Genomic DNA, 10917 nt, shown 5'->3' with positions numbered 1-10917 from the left:
ACAGTTTGAAAACCGTTTTTCAATCTTGTGAAAGTAATCATGTTTGTTCCACCGTGAGGGTTTCGGCATATTCAATCAACATATATTTTTGAATTTTCTATTTTTGACAAAAATTAAAACAAACCTATTTTTGGTTTTTCATTTTTCAAATTTTTAGGGTTTTTGAAATATCGTTTATTTATGTATAGAAAAACAAATAAACTCCCTGTTTCAACCAAACCAGGGTCCAGTAGCAACCTCTTCCTCCTTTGCATGCGCCAGGCTGCTCCAGTTTCCATTTTCACATTCTTCATTTTTCTTGAGCACCTTCACATTCAACTAACTCAATTACTTGAACAATTTAGCCCAGGTCTGTTGGACCTTAGGCTTTTCAACACAATATGTATCATGCAATTTCGGAAAATCTTTGTCATCAAAGACTTTTTCATCTTTAATGTCAACCTTCTCATCTTTTACCAAAGTTACTTGCTTCTTAACACTCCATGTTTGACCTTTTGGAGTGCCACGTTTGTAAAAATGTGAATCTTTTTGAACCTTTTGATTTTGAACAACAATTTTTGGTTTCCAAAACTCTTGGGGTTTTTTCATATCAACTGATGTTTTCCAACTTTGTGTTGTTCTTAATCTGGGTGTGTGAGAATTCCAGGTCTGTCTTGAATCGAACCTGTTCGGGTTTGATTTCCAATTTTGATTCGAAGCAAACTTGTTTGTGTTGTACCTCCAAGTTTGTTTTGAATCAAATCTGGTGGACCTTTGTTTCACATCCTCAGATTTCTGTTGTTGAACATCATCAGACATCTTTTTCATCTCAACATCAACATGTTTCAGCTTTGGACACTTGCGTGCAAGATGTCCAATTTGATCACATTTGAAACATGTTCTCATGGACACATCTTTGACCTGTGGTTGTTGTTTTTTCTTTTGAGCTAAGAACTCGTCATTAGACTGTCGTCTAAATTTTAGTTCTTTCTCTTCTTCTGTCATTGTTCCACGAACAAAACTCATTTTTACCTGATAATTTGGCACCTCATTTTTCTTCCAATTTTGTTTCTTTTTATAACCCAACCCAGCCTTCATGTTTTTCTTCTTGAAACCAGGTTTGTTATAAAAAGTTTTGTGACCTTTTCCAGCAAACTTTGAAATCTCAGATTTTTCAATTTCAACCATTTTGAAAACTTTGTCAATCTTTTCTGAAATCACATTCTGAATTGGGAATACAACATCAAAAAATAATTTGTCTGATCCAATCATGGTATAAACCAATCCTTTTGAATCATCATTCAAATTTTTCTCGGATTTTGTGTTTTTCAGATATCCATCATGAAAATTACCTTCATTTTCATCCCGTGATTCAGATTTACCTGTATCAACCGACTCTTCTTTCAACACACTTTCAACGACTTTACCTACCAGCTCTGAATCATGAGAATCTTCATATTTGGAATAGGTTATGTCAATGTTGTCTGGTAGTTGATCTACTAGGTTGAAATCTTTTTCGACCTTTTCTTCATCATAAAATGCAAACTTTTCCGGTGGTGGAACTTGATGAAACTCTGAGCCAATGCCTTTCTTGTTTTGCTCAGACTCACCATCTCCCGGTTTTATATTGAAAATTCTTTCAAGCACATATGACGACACGTGATAACTTTTTAACTTGTTGTTGTCCTGTTCTAAATCAACAATCTGTCGTTTTAGCTTAGCAACATCCTCAATATAGGAATTAACAACACCTTGTTTTATCTCATACATTCGTTTAAGCTCTTTAGTTGTTTCAGACAGATAATTCATTCTTGATTGAACAAATTTCATTTCATCTTTCACTTTTTCATATGACTCTTTTGTAATGTGATATGCCAATTTCATTGAGTCATATTCTTTCTTCATTTCTTGACAAACAATTTCCTTTTGATCACATTCTTCAGTCTTTTTTAAAACATTTTCTTTCAAAACTTCATTTTTTTTCTAATTTTTTACATTTTTCTGAAAATTTTTCATCATTTTCTTTTAAAACTTTTTCTTTTTCTAGCATTTCTTTGCATTTTTCTTTGAAAATGTTTTCAATATTTGTGAATTCAAGATCTCTTGTTCTGAACATCTCATCTTTTTCAGTACAAGCTTTGCATGTTTCCATGCATTTCTTGCATTGTTCAGTCGGTTTTAAGATTTTAGAATCAGAATTTACCTCAGTGATTGGCACCTCGGTGTTTGTTGCAATCTCTGTCTGCTTCTGATCAGCAACATTCTGCTTTTCCTCAACACTAACTTCATCACCAGCATCACCAGCTTCCAAAATCTCATTCTTTACCTCAGTCAAACTTTTAATTTTCTTCTCTTCTTCTACAATCTGCTGTTCTTCATTAACAACTTTCTCAACTTCTACATTCACAACAACTTCTTCTTTCACTTCTTCAACATTCACAGTTTCGACTTTCACATCTTCAGCAACCTTCTTCAATTCTTCAACCATACACTCAACATTCTTCTTCATTCTCTCTTCATCCCTTTTTCTCAGACACGATGTCATGGCATATCTAATTTCCTTTTCATGCCTTTTTGCATATGTGTCATCTTTCAACACATTTCTATAGTATTCGGCTCTTGAAGGAATTATGAGAAGAACATCTTCAAAGATTATGTCTTCCTTCGGAACAACTGGTTCACCTTCTCTGTTGAAGTAGCACTCTCCCTTTTTATCCCATCTCTTATTGCTGACAGCACTCTCATATTCTTCTTGCATTTCATCCATTCTCTTCAAGGCAATGTTTCTTTCGCGATAAGTTTTCTCATTCAAAATTTCTTCTCTGGTTTTCTCTTTAACTACAGCTGTGTCTTTTTCTCCTTTGTTTTCCTCTTTAATTTCAGCAACTAAAGCAAACTGTCTTTTCTCTGTTATAGCTTTGCCATGAGCTGTTTTTTCGAACATTTTCCAATGGATCTTCTTCTGGACAAATTGTGCTCCAGTCAAAACCTTCGTCATCTTGAATTACAAAACAAGCTCTTGATTTGGGTTTATCTTCAATCATTTTTGGCTCTTCTCTGCTTCGGTGGTAGATCGCCTTTCGGTAGTAATCATCATTGAACAGATGTTCATTTCCACCAACTGCAGAATTAGTGCATTCTCTCTTGAAATGACCTTTCTGCTTACTTTGAAGCAGGTCACTTTGGACTTGTCGAATCCAAGCTTCGTTGACGCACCACCTAACGATTGTTTCCCAGTAATTTCCATATATCTTTGAGCTCTGCGGATGCAACTAGCTAAACACCAGCGGATGTCAATGAGTTCCATCTCTTCCGGATCAATCTTGTCGTAGTCTTCTTTGGTTAACTCTGAGTTTCCAATTTTGCCAACTTCAAGACCTTCATATGATTCCAGAATAGATGCAAGAAAACTCATTTGCTGTTTAGCTGCGTTGATGCTCATTGCTGGAGAATTTTTCAACTTAAGAGCAATGTTGCACAATAGCTCCTCTGCTTCTTCAGAACTAGCTTTTGAAGCCGATGAATGATAACCCGGATTGTAATTTGATGAGCTTTTCTCTGGTTCTTTTGTCCTCTCACCACTGAATGCTGTCTTTGGTGAACTATCAACTTTCATCGAAGGTAAACTACCTTTGTAGTACAGACCAACATTCTGTTGATGCGAAGAACTGCTCATCTTGTTCTGTTTCTGTAATTCAAGCTCATGAGTTTCAATCTTCTCAAATAATGTATCAAGAGAAATTGTTTCATACAAAGCATCATTTTTCAATATAAAAACAAACGTTTTCCACTGATCTGCTCGTGGTAACGCCTCAATCACTTTGTCAATAATTTCCTCTCTTGTTTTCACAATCTCAAATCTCTCAAGTTCAATTTTTAAATGGCAAAACCTCTCAATCATTTGCCTCACTGTCTCTCCTTTTAAACTATCAAATAGATCGAATTCTTTCTTTAGCAAAGCAATTTTGTTCTTTTTAATCTGTTTACCCCCCTCAGCTTTAACTCTTAAAGCTTCCCAAACAGATTTCGATGACCCATCATGGTTAAGCAAAGCAAAAATATCATTTCTAATTGCCGACTGGATCAAAGCAATCATTCTCTATTCAGCTGCAAATTCGGATTTATCTTCTTTGGATAACTTCTTGAATGGAAGATCTTCTCCTTTATCATCCTTTGGTCTTTCATATCCAAATTCCATACAGAACCAGCTTTCATGCGCATACGCTTTTGCCCAGTTGAGAAACCGTTCTTTCCACCAAGTATAATCCTCAATGCTTTCCAGAGTTGGTGGCTTTGAGTGTGTTCCGTAGAAATTATCATGCTTGATGTTCTCATTAATTTCTTTTGTGACGGTTTTTGGTGTAACAGTTATAATCTCAGAAGATTCAGATGTGAACGCATTGAAGAACGTATTGTAGAATTCTTCAGCCATGGCTTGAAGTTCTTGAATAACCTGGAGATAAACAAACAAACAAACAAACAAACACAATTAGTACAAATAATATCAAATTATCTGAAACAGACTGACACTCGTTTGACGTGAAATGATCTTGACACGAAAAATCCTTTTTCAAGCGAAATAAGGATTTCAAGCGGAAACACTTTTGAAGCGAAATCACTTGGATGACACTGCAAGCGAAATCACAACTATTCTTCAAGCGAAATACTGATTCAAGCGAGATCAGAATGATAACTTCAAGCGAAATACTACTTGAAGCGGAATCTGATTGACTTTCAAGCGAAATAGCAGATTTGAAGCGGAATCATGTTCTATTTTCGAGCGGAATAACCACTTGAAGCAGTATCAGCTGAATTTTTCAAGCGAAATCTGTTTGTTCGTTCAAGCGGAATAACCTTTTTGTCCAGTTTTTGTCATTTTTAATCTGTATTTCGGTCTCAAACTCTCAAGGCTTTGTTAAAATTCTGTTTTGCATGTTCGGTGAAAAATTCAATCCATTTTGACCATGAAATCTTGTCCAGTTTGAAAAAGAAGGTGTAGAAGTCAGAAAACTGATGCAATTGAGCTAAACTCTTCTTCCTGAGCTTTGATACCACTTGTAGGATCGTTGTATGACCCGATTGAGTCGATCAGAAGAATTGTTAATCCGAATCAAAGGCGGAATCAATGACACAGACGCTCGATTCAATATAAATGTCTCGTATATTGATCTAATAATGTTTACATCACCTGGAGACAATTCGGCAGCACTTCGTTACCGAAACAATGACTAACTCTGTGATTCCGCTCCAAATGAACGGAACTGCTCTATATATAGGCGTGATGATTTCGCTTGAAATGGATAGGAGGACTTTCAAGCGGAATCATATTAATTATGATTTCGCTTGAAATGACTTCTTGCACTTTCAAGCGGAATCACCACCATTTCCACTAAAATCTGTTTCTCGCACCTCGATCACTGATTATCCTATCCAATACTATTACATGACTTGATACAAGACGAAGTCAATAGACATAGTGCACTAACAACCGATTCCTTTCCTTTACTTGACAAATCACCACTTTTCTTGCGGCGCGACCTTGTCGGTGTATCGTCTTGAATGGGTTCCTCAACGAGGTCGTCGTTCAAATTTATTTGGGGCAAGTTATCCGACGCGGAAGCCGTGTAGTTCCCCGACTCGGAGGTCTTTGATCTTTTGAGACCTCCTCTTTTTTTTGGAGTCGTCGGCCCACCCAAGTTGACCAAATCAACCGGTACCCAATTCGGGTGATGTCTCACAAGATCCCATGCCGCCAAACGTGGAAAACTCCTCTTTTTGTATAGTCGGCAATAGTCGTCGATGGCGGTTTTCAAGATAGTCGCCTAGCTCGCTCCACTTTGTGGATTTCGATTCTACAAAAACAAAAAAATATTTGAAAACAATTTTTCTGTTTTTTTATGAGCCATGACTCGTCTCCAAAACAAGTCTTTTCTTTGCTCGTTGGAATGTTTCTTGTTTTCAGAGGTATGCAAGTACGCCTTGACCAAGGCGACCTCCTCCTCGCTCCTCCATAGTCTCTGAGCGGATGTCGGGACAACTTCAACTTCTTGAACGTCTTCATCGTCTTCTTCTTCTACTTCTTGAACGTCATCATCATCTTCATCCTCATCAAGATTTTGTTGCGGTTCGTGGTACGCAGGTGCAAACTATTGGATGAGGGTGTCATCTTCAAGTGGGTCGACATGGTGGGGTTGGGTTTGAAAGTTTGGAAACAGTTGAGGTTGAAATGGTGGAACAAACGGTTGGTTTTGATATGGTTGTGATTGAAAGGGTGGAAATTGTTGTGTTTGAAAGGGTGGATTGGGTTTGAAAATGTCGGATTTGGTCGGGTTCGTCTTGCAACCTAAAGCGCGCCGGCTCGCCAAGATTCGCTCGAACCTTGGGTCGTACGGGATTTTTCTTCAAACCCGAACCTCTCTTGCTTAAACCTTCCAACTTCGTATTTTTGGTGTTTGTATTTTGTGGTGTTTGAAAGAATGTTGAAAGAAAGTTCGGTAAATATAATTTATATTGTGGGTGTATATATATTTGGTAAAAAAAACGGTAACATGGCAACGGTCAAAACTGTCACACCCCAACTGATGGCGGAAACATCGGAGTGAAATGAAATAGATTGCAAGAGACTTCATAACACTGTTTGTGACAAGTATTTAAACAATAAATTTTCATTCCATTTCTAAAGAGTCAATTACAAGGATTTGAAACAAATACAACATAAATAATGAAATACAATATAATAAGAGTACAATTTAAAGTGTGTATCTAAGCATCCTACTAGATTCCATGCATCGCCAACATCATCGTTAAACCTGCAACATATTTTAAAAGTGTAGTTCAATACAAAAGTATTGGTAAGCATACAAGTTTGGTGCTTAGTACATAAGTATAAAAATGATAAGGAACAATCCATATGGCAAACCTAGTTATCAAGATTAACGTATTAAACTGGCATGCGATTAACAAGCCAACCCTCTGTTTACGCAAGTATGAATGAATAAACCTAACGTGACCTCTCATTCACGGGCGGTGCATTACTCCTATAGCTCTATACATGTTAAGTGGAGGCTTGTACGAAGCTAATGACAAGTTCATCACATAAGAATCACCCAGAAAACACGAATCAAGCATAACAAATAGTAAGCATGTATTGGATTGTTTGTTTATGTATTTGCATAAGAATATGTATAATAAGTGTGTTTTGTATATAAAACATGTTACACCCAAAAGTGCAAAAACGGTAAAATGGGTCAAGTATACTCACAAAATTGCTAAGTCTTCCGATTATCTGGGTGTTGACGAGTGTAAGAGATTAGGAAGTTGAATGTGTTCGATTTGGAGTTTAAAAGATGTTTACATATGGTTTAAGGATTTGGAGTTTGAGGACATGAAAATAAACATATGAAAAGTAATCACCTAGTCACATAATACTTGTTTGACACTATGAAACCCCAAGGGTTAGAATGTTTTCATGGGTTCAAATATGTGACAACTCGTACTTCTGGACCTATCTTTGTATTTAATGTAACGTGTATGAACTTGATGTATAAGAATTTATACATCTTTTAAACGTCAAATACGCCCCGTTTATGCGAAAACTCTTTGTATTTTCATTGATTTTGGTACTCATTTGAGTTGTTTGTGAAAATACAGGTCCGGGCTTCGGCCCGGTGATGAAACGGAAGCTTTTGGAGCAAAATAGAGCTAAAATGGTGCATTCCAGCAAACTGCCAGATATGGCACTACCGTGCCAAACAGTGGCACGACCGTGCCAAGCCCTCCGACATCGGCACTCTCAGCCAGCACTAGCATCTATCAGCCAAATCGTCAAAATTCAGGGGAGCACTACCGTGCCAAACAGTGGCACGACCGTGCCAGGCCAAAATCAACTCCTGATCAGCTTGTTTCCGAGAACGATGCGTCTGTTACCGAGCACTACCGGCTCGCACGACCAGAGGATCTCCGAGCACGGTCGTGCGACCTCGGGAACATTTGAGCGGGATTTTTCCAGAAATGGTTGCAAACAAGATTGACAGACGAAAAGTGACTCTGACACTTGCCAAGCACGACCGTGCCAAAAGGTGGCATGGTAGTGCCAAACGCCCAACAGTTTAAATACGAGTTTCTAGCTCATTTGCAAGGGAGTTGGAGCATTTTGGTGACTTTTTCTCTCAAGAATCTGGTCTTGGAAGCTTGTTGGAGCCAAGAGGAAGCCTTGAAGAGGATTAAATCACTTGAAGATCTACTCAAACACCATTTAAATCTTGTCTTTAATTTGGTTAGCTTACTACATTATGAACAATTTATGTTTCTTTGTGCTTGATTTGGTATTCATGAGCCTTATGGGCTAAACACTTGTGTTGTCTAAACTATGTTGAAGCTTATGAACATATGATAATATGGAAGTAGATGTGATGATTGTTCTTGTTAATCTTCATGTTGTCACTTAGTTTTGTTGTTGGAATTCTTATGCATGCTTAAAGTTCTTGTTCTTGAATGTTTGCTCATAAGTATTTACATGTTGTGTTGGAAAGCCCATGTAGAGATTATGATTATTGAATCTTGTTAACTTGTTAGTATGATTCATAGCATGAAACTAGGAATGGTGAGTGCTAATGTGATATGAACAATGATTTGAGCTTGTGTGTGAATTCTTGCATCTAGATTTGGAAAGATCAAAAGTATGTTTATATGAATTCTATAGTTTGTGTTCATGTTTTGTTGATGATTTAGGCCAAAGTTGTTAGCTAGCATGACCATGCTTGTGGTTCATATCAAGAACATGATGATAGTGCCAACTACTTGAAACCAAGTTAGGGTGATTAGTGTGTTGTTCATATTAGTTTTCCCTAATTTGTAGAGTTAGGAGTTTTGACAAACAAATAACTCATGATTAAAAGATTAACATCAACTTAGCAAGTGAGCTTAAAAGAATAATTTTTAGGTGATTAGAATGTTAATTCATTTTTAATTTTCCTAAGAATTATAAACTAGGAAGCCTTGATTGGGGACTTAGTTAAATCTAGAACTTGCATCATCACAAATCTTCCACCTTGTTGTCATATGTTTGTTAGTGGAAACTTAGTTTAGGCAACCTTTTCTTAGATATTGTTCTTGTTAGAATTTTTAGTAGTTTACTTATTTGCATGATAAGTTAGAAAAATCAACCCAACATTTGAAAAGGCTTTAAAGTAGCAAAAGTTTAGTATCGAGACACCGCATCCACGGATTGATATCCGGTTCTTGCCGATTAGCTATATTACCACCCGACGGGTACACTTGCCCTTTGTGTGTGTAGTTAGTTCCTAGGTGAAAAACCATTTTTAAAACTAAATTGTGTGAAGAAAAACTTAATTAAAAATATATATAATTCACGCACATCAAGTTTTTGGCGCCGTTGCCGGGGATGCGGTCTTCTTGAAAACGATTCGAGTTACTTATTTAGCCATTGTGAAAAGTGTACAAAGTTTTTGTCTACTTGTTTTATTTGTCTTTGCTTGATTATTTGAAATATATATATATATATATATATGATTATTTGCTAGTTGATTTTTGTTTTTGTATATATTTTGTGCATTGTGCTCCTTATTCCCTACAGGTCGTGCATGTCCTCAACCCCTGCTGCTGATATCGTTGAGCCTTCATCGGAGCCGGAGCGCGATCTTCACCGGAGACTGCGGGAGCGGTTTCGCGTGGTAGCTGAGACGATTGAGACAGACACAGCAGACGACGACACCTTCTACGAGGTTCGGGTAGACATGGCGGACGCGGAAGAGAATAGGATCTTGAATGAAATTGGAAAACCGTCACTCGATGGTTTGCCTGCGAGCATCAATGCACCGACAATCGACAATAATAATTTCGAAATCAAGGCTGGCACCATATCGATGTTGCAGAATGCGGTGCAGTTTTATGGCAAGGATCACGAGGATCCTAGTGTTCACATCGCGGGGTTTCTAGAGGTTTGTGCCACATTTAGGATTCGTGATGCATCAGCGGATGCTATCCGCCTTTGGCTCTTTCCGTTTTCCTTACGGGATGGAGCCAAGGAGTGGCTTCTTTCACTTCCAGCTGGATCTATCACTACGTGGAATCAATTAGCTGAGAAGTTCCTTCAGAAATATTTCCCTCCAGAGAAAACTGTTCGGTTGAGAACCAAGATTCTGAACTTTCGTCAGGACGAGGACGAATCCCTTTACGAGGCATGGGAGCGTTTCAAAGAGCTTATGAGAAAGGTCCCACATCACGGGTTGCCCAAGTGGCAACAGTGTCAGATCTTCTACCATGGTTTGGACAGTCAGGGACAGATGATGATTGATACATACTCGGGTGGTGATATCGGCACGAAAAATGCCACCGAGGCATTTGAGATTCTTGAAAAGTGTGCCGTGAAAAACCGGACGCAACAGCCCCCGAGGGGAAAGAGTTCTCGGCAGGGAGTTCATCATGTGGACGACTACACAGCCATGACAGCACGTATGGATGCCTTGTCTTCGAAATTTGATCGAGTGATGGAAATGCACTCGAGTGGTTCTTCGAGTGGGGGAGCATATCAGGTAGGTGATTTTCCGACGGGAGAGATGTCACACGAGCATGTTGATTTCATGGGAAACCAATACCGTCCTCAAAACAATCCCTACAGCAATACTTATAATCCGGGGTGGAAGAATCATCCAAACTTTAGTTGGAAGCCCGATGCTTCTAACCAACATCCACCAGGATTTGCTCCACGTCCCACAGCTCCGACCCATGGAGCATATGGTCCACCTCGTCCTCAGCAGCCGCCTCCTTCTAGTGATCCTAGTGTGCATGATATGCTTAGTCAAATCTTAGCTGGTCAAAACACTCAAAAAGCGGAGAATGAGAAGCGTTTTAGGGAGTATGACGGTCGTTTCACGAGGCACGAGAGTGAGTTGAAAAGCCAAAAGGCTTCCATGCAGG

The 10917-nt window shown here is 38.3% G+C and overlaps 1 non-coding gene across 1 annotated transcript; it reads right to left on the bottom strand.

The window, feature by feature from the left end:
* Positions 1 to 10121: 10121 nt before the first annotated feature.
* Positions 10122 to 10225, bottom strand: LOC118483604. The gene has a single exon (XR_004870891.1). It is a non-coding gene; the product is annotated as a small nucleolar RNA R71 (small nucleolar RNA).
* Positions 10226 to 10917: the final 692 nt, after the last annotated feature.

This window comes from Helianthus annuus, chromosome 10, assembly GCF_002127325.2.
Source record: "Helianthus annuus cultivar XRQ/B chromosome 10, HanXRQr2.0-SUNRISE, whole genome shotgun sequence".
Classification (NCBI taxonomy): domain Eukaryota; kingdom Viridiplantae; phylum Streptophyta; class Magnoliopsida; order Asterales; family Asteraceae; genus Helianthus; species Helianthus annuus.
Note: the sequence above shows the minus strand (reverse complement) of the source record. Positions and strands in the feature narration are given on the sequence as shown.